Consider the following 16,224-nt stretch of genomic DNA (forward strand, 5'->3'; position numbering starts at 1 on the left):
TCTACAAGAGACCAGACTATCCTCTTCGTCATGTCCGAAATATTTGAGTAGACACTTTCCCACCTCTTTTTTGGCCTGTGCCCGGACTAAAGTTCGAGGAGTTCTTATAGCGGTTAGGAAAAATCTCCCCTTTATTTGTAACAAACAAATAGCGGACCCCACCGGTAGATACCTTATAATTTCAGGTACACTGTATGATCAAGACATCACAATAGCAACTTACTATGCTCCAAACGCCCATCAATCCAACTTCTACTCTCATTTTTTACAAGTACTAAATCAGCATGGCTGTGGCACGATAATAGTCACCGGCGATACAAACGCCACCCTGAATCCTAAAATTGATAGACAGAAAAGTCCTAACTCTAATCCTTCGGCTGACCCCTCTGACATCCAAGGCGCCAAGATCAAACTATTGCTGGACAGGCATGGTTTTGTAGATGCCTGGCGAGACCTCCATCCCACAGTACGGGATTTCACCTTTTACTCGCATGCTCACAACAGTTTCAGCCGCATCGACCACATTTTTGTCCAGCAACAGTGCTTGCACTTAGTCCCAGCCGCTAAAATCCACACCACCTCCTGGTCAGATCATTCCCCCATTTCAATTTGTTTCTCACCCATGCTTCCTCGCCACAGAGAGTTCCACTGGCGGCTTAATGATTCCTTACTGACCAGAGAAGACCTCTTAGGCCTTTTAAAAGGCAGAATTAAGGAATACTTTGAAGATAATGACGGTTCTGTTTCTTCCTCTCTGACTTTATGGGAAGCACACAAAGCGACAATCAGAGGCTTCCTAATTGGTCAGGCAAGCATACTTAAACGCCAGAGGAACTCTAAAATAGAGGAATTATCTTCCAAACTAGACAAGGCAGAACAGGAATGGAAACAAACCCCTACACGCATTAACAGACTGATCAGAGACAAAACACGCACAGAACTAGATCTACTTCTTACAGACAAAGTTGAGAGGCAAATGAGGTGGCGGAGACAGATGTTCTACTACAACGCTAACAAACCCCTCGCCCTTTTAGCCAGGTCCTTAAAAAACCGACCCTTACATCCTACTATACTTAAAATTCGTGACCACTTGGGCCAAGCCTCGGCCAATCCCCGTAAAATCATAGATATATTCGCCAAATTCCTCACTGACCTTTATTCCAACCCATCAGAGGCCTCTGACCAAGACATCACAGCCTTCCTAGATCAAACTACCCTCCCCAGCCTTTCATCAGACACAGCAGACCGGTTAAGCGCCCCAATCATAACCATTAAAGTCCAAGCGGCCATTAAAACATTGAAAGTAAACAAATATCCTGGGCCTGATGGCTTTTCGGCTCAATATTACAAAAAAACCTCAGAACTGATAGCGCCAACTCTAGCCAAATGCTACAATGAAATTAGGGAAGGCAAGCTCCCCCCGCGGAATATGCTTAGAGCGCAAATATCTATGATCCCCAAAGAAGAGCAAGAGTGCCTTAGTGCTCACCAATTCCGCCCCATTACCCTAATTAACATAGACTTTAAGCTCCTTGGTAAAATCCTAGCGCTGAGGTTGAGCACAGTTCTCCCCACTCTCATCCATAGAGACCAAGTGGGGTTCGTCCCAGGCAGGCAAGCTGAAGATGCCACCAGGAGGGCTATACTATTAACCCACCATCTACAACACCATAAAATCCCTGGAGTGGCATTGTCGCTTGACATCTTCAAAGCCTTCGATACGCTTTCTTGGGCATACCTAAAATCCGCCCTCAGCAAATGGGGCCTAGACTCTAAATTTTTAAACTGGATAGAAGGCATCTATTCCCATCCCACTGCTTTTGTGCGCTACTTTGGACACAGTTCCGAAGTTTTCCCCATCAATAGAGGGACGAGACAGGGGTGCCCCCTGTCTCCCCTACTCTTCATACTAGCGTTAGAACCTTTCGCTAGAAGTCTTAGGGACAACATAGACATAAAAGGGGTGGAAAAAGCGGGCATTGATCATAAGATACTGATGTTTGCGGATGATACCCTCCTATTCCTTACCCAACCCCTTATTTCTATACCCAATGCACTCAAAGCTTTTAATAACTTTGCTAAAATTTCAGGCCTCCGCATTAATGTAGCCAAGTCTAAAGCAATGAACATTTCAGTGGACCAAATGGGTTATGAAGCCCTTAAAGAGACAAGCCCCTTCCAATGGGTACAAACACTCCCCTATTTGGGTATTACTCTAACGCCCTCATACTCCTCCCTCTTCGCGGCCAACTACCCCCCGCTCCTCAAATCCTTGTCAGCTTTAACCATTAGCTGGTCTACTCACCCTCTCTCCTGGATAGGTAAAATCAACGCAATCAGAATGACATACTTACCCAAACTCTTATATTATTTTCGAACCCTTCCAGTTAAAGTCCCCGACCACTATTTACGTATATTTCAGAGCAGAGCTATGACCTTTATCTGGGGTCGTAAAGGCCCCCGAGTTCGTAAATCAACAATGTTTGCGCATAGACTAGATGGTGGCCTCAGTGTTCCACACATCAGCTCCTACTATAAAGCAGCTGTTATCAGCCAACTCACTCGGCTCTTCCAGCTCCAGGACACCCCTTTGTGGGTATTCCTGGAAATCCCAGAAAGTGCACCCCTCTTACCTAGCACCCTACTTTGGCTCCCCCCCAAATTGAGAACCCCAACCATGAGCCCCCCTTTGAAACACAGCTTCCAAGTCTGGGACTCCATACGCTACTCAGCCAACCTACAATCCCCCCACCTACCATTAGCACCTCTCACGGGAAACCCCCTCTGCCGCCCCGGCCTAGACAACCCAGCATCATTCTCCTGGTGGTCGGACCACGGCCTAACCTTTGTGGACCATCTTCTTACCCCTAGAGGCATCTGCTCGTGGTCCGAACTCCAGGAAACAAAACAAATCCCTAAAACGGAGTTCTTCCGTTACCTCCAGCTGCGACACTGGATCACCACACTTATAAAAGATAGGGATCTTCCGCTCAGTCTCACCCCCTTCGAGAACATCTGCCTCCGCCGCCCCAACTCGAGAGGTCTCATTTCCTCTATTTATGCCTTTTTAACTCGGCCCCGGACCCCTATTCAGCATATATATGCGTCTAGATGGGAATCCGACCTAGCAGAAACCAAGGACAGAGAGGTATGGCTGGACATTTGGGGAAGAATAGCTAAATGCTCTAATAACTTACACACGATAGAATCGGCTTATAAAGTTCTGACTAGGTGGTACCTGGTCCCAGCTAGAATCGCGAAGGTATTCCCCTCAGCCAACCCCTTTTGTTTTCGAGGTTGTAGATTGACAGGGGACATGATGCACATTTGGTGGTCCTGTCCCCGCCTCATCCGATTTTGGAGCCGTGTCTTTAAGCTACTGTCCAGCTTGTTCCACAAACCGATTCCTAAAAATCCTTGGCATGCCCTACTACATGCAAAAATTGAGATATTGACCGCCAAACAAAATAAACTAGCCTCCTTAGTTTTCTCAGCGGCTACAATGACCATAGCAAACAGTTGGAAGAAACCTTCGGTCAGCTTTGAAGAAGTTAAGGCCAGAATGAATTCCTATATGGTCAATGAAAAACTCACAAGCATACTCTGAGACACCCATAAATCCTTTGAGAAAATATGGGAACCCTGGATCCAATTGGAACACCCAAACATGGAGGAAACATTGATAACCAGGCTATGAGATGGACCCTTCCTTCTTTTCTGTCCTCTCTTTTCTTTTCTCTTTTTCTCCCCCCTCTCTTCCTCCTTTTACTCTTCCTCTTCTCGGTCACACTCCTACCCATAGTTCACATTATCTTCGAACAGTAGGGGTCCTGCTCACTGCCTGAGCCGACCTCCTAGGCTTTCCCTTTTACCGGCCTTCCCCCCCCCCCTCCCCTTTCCTCCTTGGCCGGCCCCTATACCCTTCCACTACCACAGCATACCCCAGACAGTTGGTGTAATCCTCTGAGGTACATTTACCCTTCTGCAGTCGCAATCTCCCTAAACCCCTACCTTGACCCCCACCAGGCTCATTGGCCCGGATCGAACCCTTTCCCATTTCCCTTTGTATAGTCTGTTTTCCCTGTTCATATATGTACTTCGGGCTATTTAAGAACAAAAGATTTGTAATTCCCAAGTTATATGACTGTTTTGTTATCTATGATCACCCTGTGTACAACATCTTGTTTCCTAAGAGCTAACCCTCTTGCCCTTTTGTTGTCCGTTGTTAATGAAAATTTTCAAAATCTTTAATAAAAACTTTGAAACACAAAAAATGATTGGATACAAAGTATACAGCCAAGTGACCGATCCCAGTTCAAAATCAATCTTTATCTTAAATAGAAGCAGAGCATTTATTAAAAATTTAAAATGTATTAAAAATTTTATGTGGGTAATTTTTAGTGTGGGAAAGTAAACAGCTAATTTTTAAATGTAATTTAATGTATTTATTTATTAAAAATGTATGTGGGTGTAGTTTACTATTTGGCCACAATATGGCCACAGTCAAAAAAAGTCCTGGAAGTGTACGATGACGCTTCCAGGAACAAGAATGAAGACAGGTAACTTTTTTTTTAAGAAATACGGCGGTCTCTGATGAGAGACCGTCGGTTTTTCTGCGGGGGACGTAGATCAGTGAATGGAAAGTATATTCCCATTCACTCATTGGAGGCCAAACGGTGGGCGGCGCGCGCACCGCACACTGGAAGGTGCACAGCCTTTCTGGACAAACATATTTTTCCAGATAGGCTTAAGTGGTTAAACATGAATTCTTTCAGGCAGCAAAATAAAACCAGTAAAACAGCCTGGTTATTAACCTCTTGAGGACCGCAGTGCTAAACCCCCCTAGTGACCAGGCCATTTTTAGTAAAATAGCCCACTGCAGCTTTAAGGCTAAGCTGCAGGGCCGCACAACACATCACACAAGTGATTCCCCCCCCCCTCCTTTTCTGTGATCGCTCCCCCATGTTTATTTTTTTAAAATAAATATTATTGTTAGCTTTTTTTTTTTTTTTTTTAAAAGCTGTTTCTTTAAAAATGTTCCCTCCCTCCCCCCTCCCTCCCCACAGCCAGCCAATTATGGCGATCGGCTGTCATAGGCTGTCATGGGCTTCAGTAATAATACATATTTGTCAGGAAATGATCATTGATTGGCAAAAGCTGTGTCCCACCCACGCTGTGTCAACTCCCTAATTGTAAACAGCTATTCATTTAATATATTATTTATTAATTTTGGCAAAGTAGTTACTGTTCTGCTGAGCACACATAAAAAACATCAGCTTAAAGCGGTTTTAAACTCTGATAAAATATTCAATAAAAATGTGTTTTCCTACTTTTTATAACCCATACAATTATCATATTTGCTTTTGTGCACAAGTATTATTATTCATTTAGAAATTATAAGCTAAAAAAATTCAGTTTATTTACTTTGAAAGCTGCCTTTGCATTTTATACATAACTGGTTTTATTCATCTTGTATTGAAGGCAGAAATGCTTTCTGAGTTTCTGTCTCTGTTCAGTAGAGTCTGCACAGTCAGAGAATGTGTCACATTCCTCACTTGGTACAATTAGGTAAACACAAGATAACATTATCTCCAGTTTGGATGTCCAGCTTTCTCTGCACTGAGCTTGTAACTCCTGTGTTTAACTAATTGAATGCTGTTCTAGTAAAAAAATGGTGGTATATAATATGCTGTAAATCATATTTTAGAGCAAAGAAAAAATTCTGGGTTTCATTCCGCTTCAATCATGAAGGTTAATATACGGTACATTGTTTTCCAAACTTTTCTATTGCATGCTGATAACAGCATGATATACACACAGACACACAGACACAGACACACACACACACACCAATAGAGAACATGAAATGCATAGAGATAATTACCAGAGTTACTGATTGTAACATGGGGGTTACAGTATATAAATTATTCAGGTTAACTGATTAAACCTCCAGGTGTGCTGTAAATTAAGCAATGAAACACTGTACAAAGTGAATACAGCATAACGTATTTTATTGAGCTTCAAGCGATGATAGTAATTACAGATGGATCTAGTTAGATAGCAATTAGAATCAATAAAGCAAAGCAGCCAAGATATAGGAAGTCTCGGGCAGGGTTAATGATTCACCTCTAAGGATGTGACTTGTACCCAATTAGCTTAAATATAAACTGTAGAATGTTATTAACATCATATATTTGATTATTTACTGTAAATCAGACTAGATGGATAAACAGCTTGCATAAGTATTAGATTAAGCAGCAAATAAACAGAAAATATCTATTGACATACAGTAATTAGTGAAAGTGCAGCAAATTCTAATTGATCCGAGTTCTGTTATCGGTTTGATGTTAAACTCTGTACTTGGTTTGGAAAAAAAAAACAAGACATGGCTAAAAATACCCAGAAGTCATGAAACAATTTGTCTAAAAGAAAAGAAAAAAATACAACCCTCCTTCCCCCCAAAACAAATAAAAACCCAACACTATGTTGCTAAAGTGGTGTATTAACCAGGAGTTGGTAGGCACAATGACCATAAATAGGTGCAGCCACGCTAAGGAGTTCCACCCGAGAAGTACTCCCCATTGGGGGCCACAGCAATGCTTTCCTTAGTATAATAATAATGATTAGTGGTAAATACCTACCTTAGCATATCACTTCACTACTGATGTGGAGCTCTCCCCATCACTCTGTGCTCGACTAGTGGGTAGTGCTTGGTCCCAGATAGTTACAGATGAAGCAAGGCATGCAGCAACAATTCCAGTGGTACTTGATCTTAGCATCTTCTAGATGAGCTATTTGGGTTTTTTTTTAGCTCTTCAGTGAAAATCAGTAGATTGGCAGCGAACCATTTTTTTTAAATGGCAGTGATTTTAGGGAAAATGGGGCTGCAATGTCCTTGACTTTCAACTAAATCCTCAAGGTAGGAATACTCTGTTAAACATTTTTTTTGCTAGATTAGACACCTAATTTACTAAAAACATTGAATAAAAAAAAACTATAAAAGAAACTAGGATCTATACTGTATATACAGTGTATTGAGTTAGACTGGATTGCTGTCTATCTTCTTATTCATATGGTTAGACTAGAGTCCATCTCCTTATTCATGGGGTATGTATAATATTTTCCATCAAAACATCAACCAAATATTGTTTGGATTTGTGTATTCAATTCCAGTGGGGGGTGCAGCAAGCTAAGGCACTGCGTACTTTACATTTGCCGAATAAAGCTAACAGTTCCAGTAGTGCGGTCAAAAGTAGACAAGATCTCTGCTGTAACCTTGTCCTGGTGCAAGGTGGGAGAACAGATAAAAAATCAATAACATGCACATTTCAACCATTTACCTGATCTGCCACAAATTGTATTGCGTATGCCCAGCTTTACCAAAAAAATTTCTGGCATATTTTATTAAGCTTGACAAATCTTTTTTTTGCATTTAAAGCAGACCAGCAGTGAAAGAAACATGGGTGCTGGCATCACTTACTTCCATCTGAAAATGCTAGTTGCTTAGCCATTGTTCTGATCTCCTGTCTCTAATACTTTCTAAACCACTGATCCACAACTGGGTGGAATTCAGATATTTCAACTCAAGTTATACAACTCAGGCTACATCTTTGAACCAGGTAAGTAACTTAGAGACTATTGAAGCATCAATATAACATGGCAATCCATCCTGTGCTCCTTCCTCATCGTCTGGTATGCAGTGGCATCTGCTAAGGACAAGTACAAACTGCATAGAGTAATCAGCACTGCAGAAAAGATCATTGGAGTGCCCCTGCTGCCCCTTGATCTCCTCCACACTACCAGAATGAGGACAAGAGCCATCAAGATCTCGCAAGACCCCTCCCACCCCAGCAACCGCTTCTTCAAGCTTCTCCCACTGGGCCGCCGTTTCAGAGCCATCCCCTCCAGAACCACTAGATGCTGGAGCACCTTCTTCCCTCAGGCGGTGCACCTTCTGAACTCAACCTCAAGCTCCCCATGACCAGTTCAGCCATCCCGTCCTCACTGGGCCCTGTTCTGAATGCATGTCATGTTTTTTGATATGTTGATGTAGTATATGCTATGTTTGATATGTTTGTATATGTTCGACTGCCATGCCATGTGTACCAAAAACAATTCCGGGTACGTCATTCCGCGTACTTGGTGAATAAAGCTAGTTCTGATTCTGATTTAGTTAAGAAGTTGAAAATTATTTGTTTCAAAGTTGCGTTACTGAAACATGAACTTCAAAAAACAGTTGACATTGGTTCCCCAGAAAGTAGAGATGGTCCAAATGGTTCGCCGGAGAACTTGTTCGCGCGAACTTAGCTGGTTCGAACAGCGAACACTTAGCGAATTCGACCTGCCCCCTATACTACATCATTGGGCTAAACTTTGACCCTCTACATCACAGTCGCAGCCAATTAGGCTGCACTCCCTCCAGGAGCCCCCCCCTTATAAAAGGCAGCAGCGTCGGCAATGTTCTCACTCTGTGTGCTGCTGTATTAGTGAGAGAAGGGAGAGACATTGGAGAGGTAGGGAAAGCGATAGTTAGGATGTCTGTTAGGTTGCTCCTTGCTGATATTTGTTGATGAAAAGCACCCCAAAACTGCTCTTTTGAGAGCTAATGTTCTTCTGATGTGTTTTTTGTGTGTGTGTGTGTGTGCCACTGACACTGCATATACAGCCTTGTCTGTCACAGCTGGCCCTTGCTAATTGCTGTACTGTGCAGGCCCAGCACATTCAGTGCATACTTTTCACTGCCTCTGTGTGATTGCACTTTGTATTATACCACCAGCAGTCAGGTCAAAAAAGTGTTCAGTACCTTACCTTTATCAAAATGAATGAGGCATGGATCTCGGAGGGCTACTGCCTGCCCGAAGACTAAGTCAGTCCCCACACACAGCATCTCTGCCTGCACGCTGTGAGACTGCCTGTCCCAAGACTAAGTCAGTCCCCACACAACATCTCTGCCTGCCGGCCGCTGCTGCCTGCCCCAAGACTAAGTCAGTCCCCACACAGCATCTCTGCCTGCAGGCCACTTGACTGCCTTCTCTGCCACCACCAACAGGGTCCAGACCAGGGCTCCAGGTGGATTCCTGAATTTTTAAGGCTAACAAAAACAATAATATTTTTTTTCTGGTGCTTGTACATGCCTTCCTAATTTTTCTGGCTGCACTGCGGCTGCAACAACAAAACAAAAGGCATATACATGTGTAAATTCCCCTTCGTGATCGTTACCTTGCAGCAGTGAAGGGGCTTGCGTATCACAATAAACCAATGACCGGCTATGTGAGTGTGTTGGGGAGCACACCTGACCCAAGATAATAAGGTCGTTGCTTCATTGTGGACAGTTGTTCTGTCATTGAGCTACCTCAGCCCGACTATATGGGCTTGAAAACCGCCATCTCCTGCACTCGCCCCACTTGCGCACCAGTCCAGCACAGCCATCACTACACAAACAGCTGTTTGCTGTGCGTTACACAGTTAGTTTGGTCTATCAGTGTGACGCAGTACACTAACACTAACTGCTGATCCATGTATATACACGCAAGATGTTTTTAAACACTTTAGACCTCCAATTTAGCAATGCAATGTGATTTCTGCCTTTTAGGGATTATAACCCTGCTGTGCGGCAAATCCATAATTTTCCCCGGGACTTTTGGCGTGTATCCCAATTCGCCATGCCCCCCTCCAGGTGTTAGGCCCCTTGAAACATCTTTTCCATCACTTTTGTGGCCAGAAACAGTGTTTGTAGTTTTTCAAGTTCGCCTGTCTATTGAAGTCTATTGCAATTCGAAAAGTTTGCAGGTTCGAGCCATCTCTACCAGAAAAGGGGGGGGGGGGGGGGGCTTAAGCATTAAAGCGGAATATAACCCAGCGTTTCATCTTTGCTCTAAAACATTATTTACAGCATATTAAATGCAACCAGCATTTTTTTTTATTAGACCAGTATTCGAAGGGCTTGACCAGAGCTTGAAAGTTCAGTGTAGTTAAATGTGGACGCATCCGAACATTAGATAATGTTATCTTGTGTTTACTTAAATGTATCAAGTGAGGAATGTGACACATTCTCTGACTGGAGAAGCAGCTCCACACAGACAGAGAGTCAAAGCATGTCTTGCCTTCACTGCATAATGAATAAAACCATGCAAGTTTTTATTTTGTTTTTTATTTTTTTTATTTTTTTATTTTTTTTTTCCTCAACGTTTTTTAGCAACTAATATATTTGTATGCACCGTATGAATGTTTTATATTATGTAGCTCACTGCAGTCCTGTACTTTTTGCCTTTGTCCACAGTTTTGTCCCCTGTTTTATTGCCTGATGAAGCGGGCTTGGTCCTGCGAATGCGCTGCATCTATTGGGGTACTAATAAAGTGTTTATTTATGTCAGACAAGTAGTCTAGTCTGCTTTCGGAGGTAAGTCCACCACTGCCTCCCCAGCATATTTTAAAACTTTTAATTGTTGTTTTTATTCTGCTGGCGCCTCTGTTCATCAAAGTCAATGAATAAAACCAGTTAATAAAATGCAAAGTCAGCTCACAAAGCAAAAAACTGTACTTTTGGGAACCTATAATCTCTAAATGAATACTAATTCTTATCCACACATGCAAATATGATAACCGTATGGCATATAAAATGTAGGAAAACATGTTTTTATTGAATATTTTGTCAGGGTTTTAAACCGCTTTAAATGAATGGTGCTCCTTTATAGGAATGATAAAATATTGCTACTCAGTTACAGTCAGTTATGAGCAACATGCCCCAAATACCAACAACAAACAGAAAACATTGTTCAACTTAAAGTGAACCTCCGGACTAAAAATCTACTCAGCAGAACAGAAAAGGCTTGGTGTTTCTTTAACAGTTTCACAGCATCAGAACTTTGTTTTTATTACCAAAGCATTATTTTTAGCTGCATTTTAGCTAAGCTCCACCCATCAAAGAAAACTGCCCAGGCTTTTTTTCCCTGATGCTGTGCAAAGCATGATGGGATTTCCTATGTTGTTATTCACGTTGCCTAGCAACAGGGAGGGGTGATCAGCACACAGGACAGTTGGAACTGTGTCTCATGCTCCCTGTCCCCTCCTTTCAACCGAAAAGATGGCTGCCCTCATGAAATCAAACATTTGCCTGTTCTTTTAAAACAGGGTGGGTAAGAGATTATATTACCTATCTATTTTAATTAACATAAAAATTAACTTAATGATAGTATGTTTGTTTAGGCTGAAGTTCCTCTTTAACCATTATCCTGATTGCTGTGATATGAATAATCTCCTTCTAACCTATGACAAAAATAGAGACCAAATAGTAACATTAAAAAAGACTTACAGCAGTTGTTTCTTGACTTCAGCATTTTAAAAAATGTAATCCTGTGATACCCATATGGTCTGTATGCTCCTTTCAAATAGCATCTCTGCACTTATTAGGAGTATAGGCAGGGCCGGGACAAGGTCCACCACCAACAGAGGCTAAGCTGCCCAATTGCCCCCCCATGGGCCACAACTATGTCACTGACATAGATTCATGGCCAGTCCCTCCCTGTTATTGTTCCTCTTTACGGGGTGGTGTGTATAGTGAGCTTTGCCATAGGACTGCATTTGGCATGCATACAACAGTAGTAGAGATCACTTTAAGTCTTTCTGTTGCTATGGGTTTTTAGGTAGCCAGGTATAGGTGCCCCCAGTATAGGTAGCCAGTTATAGGTGCCCCATGTATAGGTAGCCAGGTACAGGTATAGGGGCCCCCAGTATAGGAAGCCAGGTATAAGTGCCCCCAGATTTCATTCAGACACTACATATTCTCCTACATCTTCAAAACATACTAATAAGTCTACTGGTTTGCCCCTAAACCATCCTATAGTGAAAATATTAGCCTATAATTGTGGTAGGGATTGTACTATGAGCTACTCTGTGGATAGTCAGTGACATGACTATGTACTCTGTAAAGTGCTGCAGAGGATGTCAATGCTATATAAATACACAATAATAATATGGTAGGGGATTACATTATGACTATGGCAGGGAGTAGACTGTGAGCCCCTCTGAGGCACAATCAGTGACATGAGTATGTACTCTGTAAAGTGCTGCAGAAGATGTCAGTGCTATATAAATACATAATAATAATATGGTAGGACATTAGACTATGGCTATGGTAGGATTAGATTGTGAGCTGGATAGTGTAATGGTTAAGGGCTCTGCCTCTGACACAAGAGATCTTGGTTCAAATCTCAGCTCTGCCTGTTCAGTAAGCCAGCACCTATTTAGTAAGGAGTTCTTTGGGGCGCGACTCCCTAACGCTGCTACTGACTACTGAGTGCGCTCTAGTAGCTGCCTCATAAGCGCTTTGAGTCCGACAGGAGAAAAGTGCTATACAAAAAAAAAGGAATTATTAATTATTATTAGCTCCTCTGAGGACAGTCAGTGATATGACTATGTACTCTGTAAAGTGCTTCAGGAGAGGTCAGTGCTATATAAATACACAATAATGATATGGTAGGACATTAGACTATGACTATGGTAGGATTAGATTGTGAGCTCCTCTGGAGACAGCCAGTAACATGACTATGTACTCTGTAAAGTGCTGCAGAAGAGGTCAGTGCTATATAAATACATAATAATAATATGGTAGGACATTATTATGACTATGGTAGGATTAAATTGTGAGCTCCTCTGAGGGCAGTCAGTGACATGACTATGTACTTTGTAAAGTGGTGCGAGTGATGAACACGACAAAACCACTGGCACTGGTACCCCAAGTGTATAAATGTGCCCCCATGTGTGCATTTATAAATTACCTGTTCTGTGTCGTTCACTGCGCAGTGCCCCATGGGCACCGCACGATGGGCAACACAGGACAGGTTATGTATAAATACACACACAAGGGGTTTATTTATACACCAGGGGGTGGTGGCAGATGCAGCAGATGCAGGGGACTTGCCCAATTCCGTATTGATTTTCTGGGAATCTGTCTGCGGTGTATGGGCAGCTGACAGATCTCTCTCTAATCAGATTTGATTAGATAGAGATTTGTCTCTTGGTGAAATCTAACCATCATTGCTAGATGTATGGCTACCTTTACTCTAGCATGGCAGCATTAGGACCCTGTGCAGTGTCATTCCTGTAAGTCCAGGTCCTTATCAGTACTGGGAGTGGCGTTTTTGCTGAAAGGGGGGGGGGGGGCGCATTTGGGGGGTCAGGCACCCGGATCCCCTCTGTGGTGTGCTGGGCTGTGTGTCCCCCCCTTTAGCCAGATGTCCTTCCTGCATGCAGCAGCCATTACTCACCTTCCAGGCTCCAGCAATGAGCCGCAGTGGACCCCTCTGCTCCAGCCGGCATCTCTGCTCCTACTGCCACTCAGTTCTGGATCGCGGCTTGATGACGTCATCAAGCTGGGACCCGGCGCTGATGTCAGATCGAGCAGAGATGCCGGCAAGAGCGGTGGGGGGCTCCGATCGTCGCGGGAACGGCAGGGAGGTGAGTGGATCCTCTTCTTTCCCCCCTGCCACCGCAGCTGTCAAATTGATCACTACGATCCGCCGGCGATCGTAGTGATCACGTGATCAGCAGCGATTGCTGCTGATCACTGAGGGGAGATGTCAGCTGTCATATGACAGCTTAATCTCCCCTCTCCGCTGCGCACGATTGTGTCGGGACGGTTCGTTAGAGCAGACGTTGAATCAACGTCCAGTCAGGTCGGCAGCACCACCTGCTGGACGTAGATTCAACTTACGTCGGTCCCCAAAAGGTTAAATACCGCACAAAGTAAAAAGCTTAGTGAATGCAGTTTTTCAGTGAATTACCAAGCTTTTACCACACGTGAGAAAATCATAGTGAATTCGGAAAAAAAATCTAAAACACTGAATGTATTTTAACGGCCTTTTATTTTGAACCAAATGTGTCTTAGTGAATTGAAGCCTTGGTGTATTTAGAAAATTCCTATAATGTTCTAATGTCAAGAACATATACAATCACTAGATGCCATCAAAAGTTTCTTCTTCATCAAGAGCCAATAATGTTTGTTAAAATGTCTCTTTATTTGCTACACAAATTATATTTATAAGCTCTCTCATTTTGTCAGGTGCTTGCCTGTATAGGATGAATACCACTTGGTCCTTATGAATAAGGAAAGGTATCCAAAACCATGGTGAAAATCTTTTAGTTGGGGATGTTTCTATTATCTCCATTGCTTATCTCCATTGCTCTTCACGAGCAATGTTATGTAAAATGTTGAGAACTCTTGAGGGGGTTTGTTCCTTTCTAAGAGATGATCATAAAAGGCCTGTAACCGTGGGGCCTAAATGTGTATAAAGTTGTTGAATTATACTACCATGAATCCATTCAGCTTACATAGTTATTGGGTTGAGAAGACATACATCCATTGAGTTCATCCAGAGAATAATGTAATTTCATCACATCTTTTTTTTTTTGTTTTGTTTGTAGCCTAGAAAGAATCTGGAACAGAAGACCCTAAATTTGTATCTTATGCAGAAACCAGTTTGTTGCTGGTGACATCCCTTGTTCAGAGTTCTTTCCAAAGTAGTGTCTCAGATAAATATCAATATCTCATTTAATTGATGCCACTGTCTGTATTGTTTTGTTCCCATGTTTTTTTTCTTACTTTGTGCAGCACCACAGAATATGTTGCTGCTTTTTAAATCAACAACAATAATAACACTCTACAGATATAGTGTGGTTTTGCCCAGTTTTGCTGCTAAAAGGGACTTAGAGCACATCTCATGGGTATGCCTTTAAGCCAGACGACTTCCAACAAAGTCGTGCTATGAACCCTCTGGAGGAGCCTCTTGCAATGGCCGTGCGTGTCACTTCCTCTTCCTGCTTCATCCAGTGATGCACTTCTCTAACAGAGAAGACAGGGGTGACCCGGAAGTTATAACATAGCCAAGATGGCAGCCGCAATTTTTAAATTGAAATCGAATGATTCAATTCAGGCATCAAATGAAAGAGGAGAGCACAAATTACAGAAAGGTATGCATCTTTAAGTACTTCACAGTACTGGTCGGAGTCTCTTTAAAATAATACTGTGTCAGACCATGTCATCGTAGAATTTTAGAGTAGAAGTAGTGAAGAAGTGTGTCTCTTGCAAGTAATTAATTCCTGGAGCAAACTTCTTATACTTTTTTTATTTTTTGCCTCTTATTGGGTGAAATAAGACCTTTGGGTATTGGGAGACAAGAACTTAAGTGACCATTGGGTATGATTCACAAAGCTTTACACCTGTTTTCCTCTGTTTTCACCTTATCTATGTTACATTTTTAAGTTCCCAAAGAGAAAAAATATTATGTAATTAAGGTAAAAAAAAAGTAATATTGAAATGAAGTTAATCAGGAACAACTTACTTTGAGTCAATATTTTGCATGTAAATGTGCTGAAAGGTTATTGTTATCAATAAGGTGATAAATAAGTCATTTATTAGAAGTTTTGTGAATAGAGCCCATTGTGTGTGAAGTTAGATGTTTGGTCTCCAGGTTCACAGTTTTTGGTCACAACCTTAACTACTAACATAATGAAGCTGCATATCAGGATAATCAGAATCTTAAACCAATTACATTTTACTGAACAAAACAAGAGCATTATGGGTAACTCACAACACCAGAGACTACCGAGTAGACATCCCTGCATTGCAAGTCTTTCCATCAAGGCAAAATTTGGGCCTGGCTAATGGAAATGTATAATAAAGTAACCAACTCCCTATCTAATAAATCATAATATAATGCCTCTCGGCCTAAAAGCTCTATTACATCACCATCAAGGGCTTCCAGTCAAGGACTTATTCTCTCTGCATTACAGTGAATGAAACAGTGGCCAGATGCAGTGGTTTCATTCATGTTTTACACAATCACATAGTCTCAAAACAATACAGATATTAGTAGTGGTAAATGGTTTTGATTACAAGGATTGAAGGATCTGACATTAGTTACACAATGAAGAGGGTGAGTTTTGTTTCTGTATCAGGGATTTAGTATTTCTCTGGGCTTTCACTTTTAGGACTAATACAGTATATGAAGATGAATAACTTCTGTAAGTAGGTTGTAAAATTATATATACTGCTTTCTGTCACATAACATCCAGTCTCAAAAGTGAAATTGACAGCTAAAAACGTATTAACATTTAAGAAGTATTCAGTTCACAGGATAAATAAGAAAAGACGGAGCAGTTCAGTTTTGTAAGCCCCTCTGTTTAAGGGTAATCTTACTTCCACATATTAATAATTATTTTTCCAAA

The 16,224-nt window shown here is 42.0% G+C and overlaps 1 long non-coding RNA gene across 3 annotated transcripts in view; it reads left to right on the top strand.

Annotated features, from left to right (window-relative positions):
* Positions 1 to 16,224, top strand: part of LOC137544386 (uncharacterized) — a 124,291-nt gene that overhangs the window by 17,612 nt on the left and 90,455 nt on the right. The window contains exons 3-4 of one of the 3 annotated variants that reach the window (XR_011025849.1): positions 10,280 to 10,399; positions 14,422 to 14,519. The exons of 1 other annotated variant lie outside the window; for it this stretch is intronic. This is a non-coding gene — a long non-coding RNA (uncharacterized lncRNA). Of the gene's footprint in view, positions 1 to 10,279; positions 10,400 to 14,421; positions 14,520 to 16,224 lie in introns of those variants that run through there. One more of the 3 variants, XR_011025850.1, reaches the window with a different exon arrangement.

The sequence above is a fragment of the Hyperolius riggenbachi genome, chromosome 2 (genome assembly GCF_040937935.1).
Source record: "Hyperolius riggenbachi isolate aHypRig1 chromosome 2, aHypRig1.pri, whole genome shotgun sequence".
Taxonomy (NCBI): domain Eukaryota; kingdom Metazoa; phylum Chordata; class Amphibia; order Anura; family Hyperoliidae; genus Hyperolius; species Hyperolius riggenbachi.